General features: G+C 39.6%; 1 long non-coding RNA gene across 1 annotated transcript; it reads right to left on the bottom strand.

Moving 5' to 3' along the window:
• Nucleotides 1-332: 332 nt before the first annotated feature.
• LOC144608456 (uncharacterized) lies at nt 333-4,380 on the bottom strand. The gene is made up of 3 exons (XR_013549201.1): nt 4,334-4,380; nt 2,435-2,558; nt 333-591 (listed from the first exon to the last, which is right to left on the bottom strand). It is a non-coding gene; the product is annotated as an uncharacterized LOC144608456 (long non-coding RNA).
• Between the last annotated feature and the right edge of the window lie 518 nt (nt 4,381-4,898).

Genomic DNA, 4,898 nt, shown 5'->3' with positions numbered 1-4,898 from the left:
CATACTGTCAGGATTGAACCAGGAACCCTGGCACTGTACGTCACTGTGCCGCCCTGCCATCGTGCCAACTGCTGTCACTTTTTCTTGTTCCACAGATGCTGCCTGACCTGCTGACTATGTCTGGCAAATATAATTTTTTCCTTAAGCAGAAGTTGGAGCAACTTTTTTCCGACAGCCCAGTGCCAAATGCATGACCTTGTAATGCTGGATGTTAATGCCAAACTGCTGAAATAGAAAATGATCCATTCACAGTACTAACATGTCTTAGACAGATCAGCATAAATTCAAATGCTTTTTGTATTTATTGTATCGCCTTCACTAATTAACGCTGCATTTCATACCTAGGGTGTTTTACAGTTGCTGGATAAAGCACGTTTCCTGTGTGCAATAGATTTCATGAAACATGCTTTGAATTTCCACTGTTCATTTACAACACAGGCGATGCAAGAATGCTTACTTGAGCAGTATGAAAAACAATAGATTATTCCAAAGATATTGTTTTGATGAGTCCAGGTTAACATATCACCGGTATCCAGGTAATTCTTCATGCAATCTCCACAATACTTTATCCTGCAACTCAATCTAACAAAACTAAAAGAAAACACAAATTACACAAAGGTGATGCCTTGTAAACCATTCCAGCTGTCTGGAAGCACTGTTTAAATTTTTAAGGCGCACATTCCAGTAGAAAACCTGTGGAACATTTTGTATTTAAAACAGGAATTCTGTAAAGTTGGGCATGTTAGAGTGTTGCGCTTTTGAATTCTATATTTGATCACAAAAGTGGGTGTAACAGCAAAAAAAAATTCTGCCTTATTTTACATGACTTTATAAAGCCAACATAAAGATGATTTCAAATTTTCCTTTGTTGCAACAAAGTTAAATAATACATATCTGGGTGCATAATCAACAATGATAGTGTGTTATTATAACAGGTCTTCAACCTCACAGAACTTCCCAAGACATTTTGAAGGAGTTTTTAACAAAGCTGCCAGAGGAGGTATTTGAGGCAGGTACTATCACAATGTTTAAAAATCATTTGGACAGGTACATGGATAGGATAGGTTTAGAAGGTTATGGGCCAAATGCAGGCAGGTGGGACTTATTTTGGGCAAATTGGGCCACTGGGCCTGTTTCCAGGCTGTATGACTCAATGACTCTGTGACAAAACTTGATGTGGAGGTTTTTCTGGGATATTTGGGCAGAATGCAAAAACTATTAACAGATATACAGGCTTTAAGAAGTTTCTCAAAGGAGAACAATACAAAGGCGATTTGAATGAGAATGCCAGGCCCATGGCAACAAAAGTCATTAGTGGTTAAATCTGGGTAGAATCAAGGAGCTAGAATTGGAAAAATTCAAATATCTCTGTGGGTTATAGGTACCACAGCAATAGTGTGAGGCGATGCCTGGGGTGTATTTGTATGAACAATCAAATATATAAATTAAATCAATTACAAATTATATGAGCAATTATTACATTCGTAGGACAAATTGGTCCATTAAACGAGGTAATAGACTTGATGAATCCCATTCCTTGAATGAAAAACACTGTTGTCTGTTTGCACACTGTTTGCAATATGGCATCAAGGAGCCTGGATACAACTGAAATCAGAGTTCATCTCGGGAAAACCGTTGAAGTCAGTCCACATCTGAAATATTATGAACAGAAGATAGACACAAAATGCTGGAGTAACTCAGTGGGACAGGCAGCTTGCTTAGTTACTCCAGCATTTTGTGTCTATCATCGGTTTAAATCAGCATCTGCAGTTCCTTCCTACAACATACTTTGAACATAACTGTTCTCCTTATTTAAGGAGAGATGTTAATCGGTTGAAAGCATTTTTGAAAACATTTCCTGGATAACCACCTGGAATGGGCAGGTTGTCTTCTGAAGAAAGGTTCAATGGGCCAGGCTGGTATCTGCTGGAGTTTAGAATAGTGAAAGGGGATTTGATTGAAAGATATAAGGGTCTTGATGGGGTGGAGAAGAATTTAGAACTAGAGGTCAAAACAAGGATTGACTCATTTAAAACACAAGGAGGTGATTCTCTTTCAAAAGATCAAGAATCTTTGCAACTCTTTTGCTCAATGGAGGTGGAAGCTGAGTCATTGAATTATTTTGAGGTAGAGGGAGATGGATTCTTGAGCAAAGCACAAAGTATTGTAGGAACTCAGCAAGTCAGGTAGCATCCATGGCGGGAATGGACAGACAATGTTTTAAGTCAGGATCCTTCTTTAGTTTGATACTTTCTGTCTTGGATTTTTAAGCTTCAAGGAACTAATTTTGTTTTTGATATTTTGGATTGTATTTTCAGTTACTTATGCCTCTATGTTTCTCTCAACCTGAAAATATTAGTTTCAGTTTGAACTGTCCAGGTGTATGACAAGATCTATCCTTTACCAAAGATAGAAAACATAATTAGTGTCTCACCTCATTCGAGTATCACCCACCATAATTCTTCAAGAGTTAAGGTCCCATCACATGAGCCCACTCGGGGCATCATGAAGCCCCAGACTTCATGGAGAATGTTTAATCATGAAGATCCTTTTGTTACCTTTTGGGAACAGGAAAGCATTTTTTGTAGAACCTCCCATTGTATCTGAGGGTGATGAAGACAGCTGTTACTGCTTTCAAAAAGTTAACTTAGTAATGTCCTTTGATAAAACTGAAGATCAAATACATAAAAGTCATGGCTCTGGTAAAAGATTACCTGGTTTCTGGCCAAACACTATATATTATAATTAGGGGTAATAGATAATTGCATTCCATTCTATCATGACCTTCAACAAGTCTCAGGAATTTCTGTCCTTACTGTATAATGATAAGACCAGCATCTTCCTGACATTGTCCAATGACTCGTTTTCTGGATCGGTCTAACCAGGTAGTAACCTCTATCCAAGCTTTGTCAACAATGGAGGATAATGACATCAAATGAGTGATTCACAAATAACCTTATCATTGGTGTGATTTCATTCTCAATCTCTTTTCGCCCCCTTGATTCAGACATGGATAGGGAGGAATCTATCTTAGAATCATAGAGTCATATAGCGTGGAAATAGTCCCATCAGCCCAATTTGCCCACACTGACTCAGAACATCACCGCAGGAGTTCCTCATGTTAGCACTCTCAGCACATGCATCTTCAGTGTTTCATTGTTGGCCTTCCCAAGTGTATAAGATCAGATGTGGGATGTTCATAGACAAATAAGCTTACTTCCTCATTCCCCTTATAATGAAAAGGAAAATAAGATTTTCACCATGCCAAGTGATAAAGTTCTGAATGAGTATGGTTACTGACTCCACTTGATGCCACCACCATTAACAGCAGCAACTCACATTTATGTAAAATAATAATGATCCCACTCACAGAATTGTTATTAACCAAAGTTTTAAGCTGAAAGAGATTTGAATAAATGACTCAAAACAAGTAGGTTTAAGTAAGCTTAAGGAAGAAAGAAAATGAAACAATAATGTAGAGGGTAGAAAAGAAGGAATAACAATCAGAAACAATAAACAGATGTGTGTTCATTCGTGGTTTGATATTCTAGACTTATACAATAATAATAATCAAAGAATTGCTGGAGAGGAAACTGAAGCAAATAAAAAATCCAGATCTTGATTGAAAGCCAACTTGAAATCCACCAGAACAGAAACCTGAAGCTCTGCACAAAGTCTGCCCTTGACCAGATTCCACACATCCTTTTGTACAAATTACATTGCACAGTAGAAGATAAAGTCCAAAGAATCACAGAGCTCTGAGGCTAATCATTCTCAGTGTGGAATTATAGTATTGTGCACCATGAAGTTTCTACTGTGCACAATGTCCCACTCCACATGGGAAATTGAAAGAAATGGCTTTTAACCAGATATGCTGCCCTTGGGAACGAGATAATACTTGGATAGAGAGGAGTAATGATTCTTATGTATGAGCAATGATAGGTCGAAGAAACCAGGTACAGCCATGCCAGGTCAATTTCACAAGTTCGGGTGGCCTTGTGAGAACCAGCAAAGTTTTCATTGGACACGCGTTTTAATGATAACCGTGCCATCTTGTTCCGGACGCACGTGGGACTTGGAGGCGGAGGTGATTAATAAATGTAACAAATACGTGTAGACTAAAACTTGCAGGTTGTGCTTGGCTGTTCGGCAGATCCGCACCAACCTAATGGTCCACATGGGCCGATCAGGAAGAGAAGAAAACGTGAAAGTTCCTAGCCCTTTATCCCATCCCATCTGGGAATCCATTCACCTGTATGGGGCACGTTTCTAGCAATGTACATGCGTGCTATTAATTCCCTCCACGGACAGTAAAATCATAGTGAAAATATACCTGAGCCGGTTGACAGGCATTCCTTTGAAATATAAAGTTGCCGAGTACCTCATCGGCAATGAAAAGATGTTGAAACGTAGACATCGTTGTCCTGTTTGAAAGACAGCAGACAATTTTCACACAGCAAGATCCCACAAACATCAATTACATATAGTGCTTTGATATCACAATGAAAGAATGTATATTAGCATCTCAACGAGAATAACGCCCCTCCTTTTACTGTGGCATTTTAATTAAAGCTAAAGATCAAGGCCAATTATTCCTAGAAACCTCGAGCTCCAAGGCTGACCTATGCTTCTCGGGGAAATAGATTGTTGGTCTTAGTGACCATCGCCCGCAGTTTGAACACTGCGCCCTGGATGTGACCCCTCCCACCGCACATCCCTCCTTCTGTTTTACCCTGGACTAAAATCCAGATCTTCGTGCTCAAATGTCTGGAGTGAGCTTGGCCTTATAGGTGTATTGAGGTGGACTTGTTCCGCTTCTGAAATCTCCCAGCGACCTGCTTCAGTTACTCCCTCTCCAGGCCAGCCCACATACCCAGCCCAACCCCCACCCCCAACCC

Source organism: Rhinoraja longicauda, chromosome 31, assembly GCF_053455715.1.
Source record: "Rhinoraja longicauda isolate Sanriku21f chromosome 31, sRhiLon1.1, whole genome shotgun sequence".
In the NCBI taxonomy this organism is placed as follows: Eukaryota; Metazoa; Chordata; class Chondrichthyes; order Rajiformes; family Arhynchobatidae; genus Rhinoraja; species Rhinoraja longicauda.
This window is presented reverse-complemented; position numbering and strand designations above follow the sequence as displayed.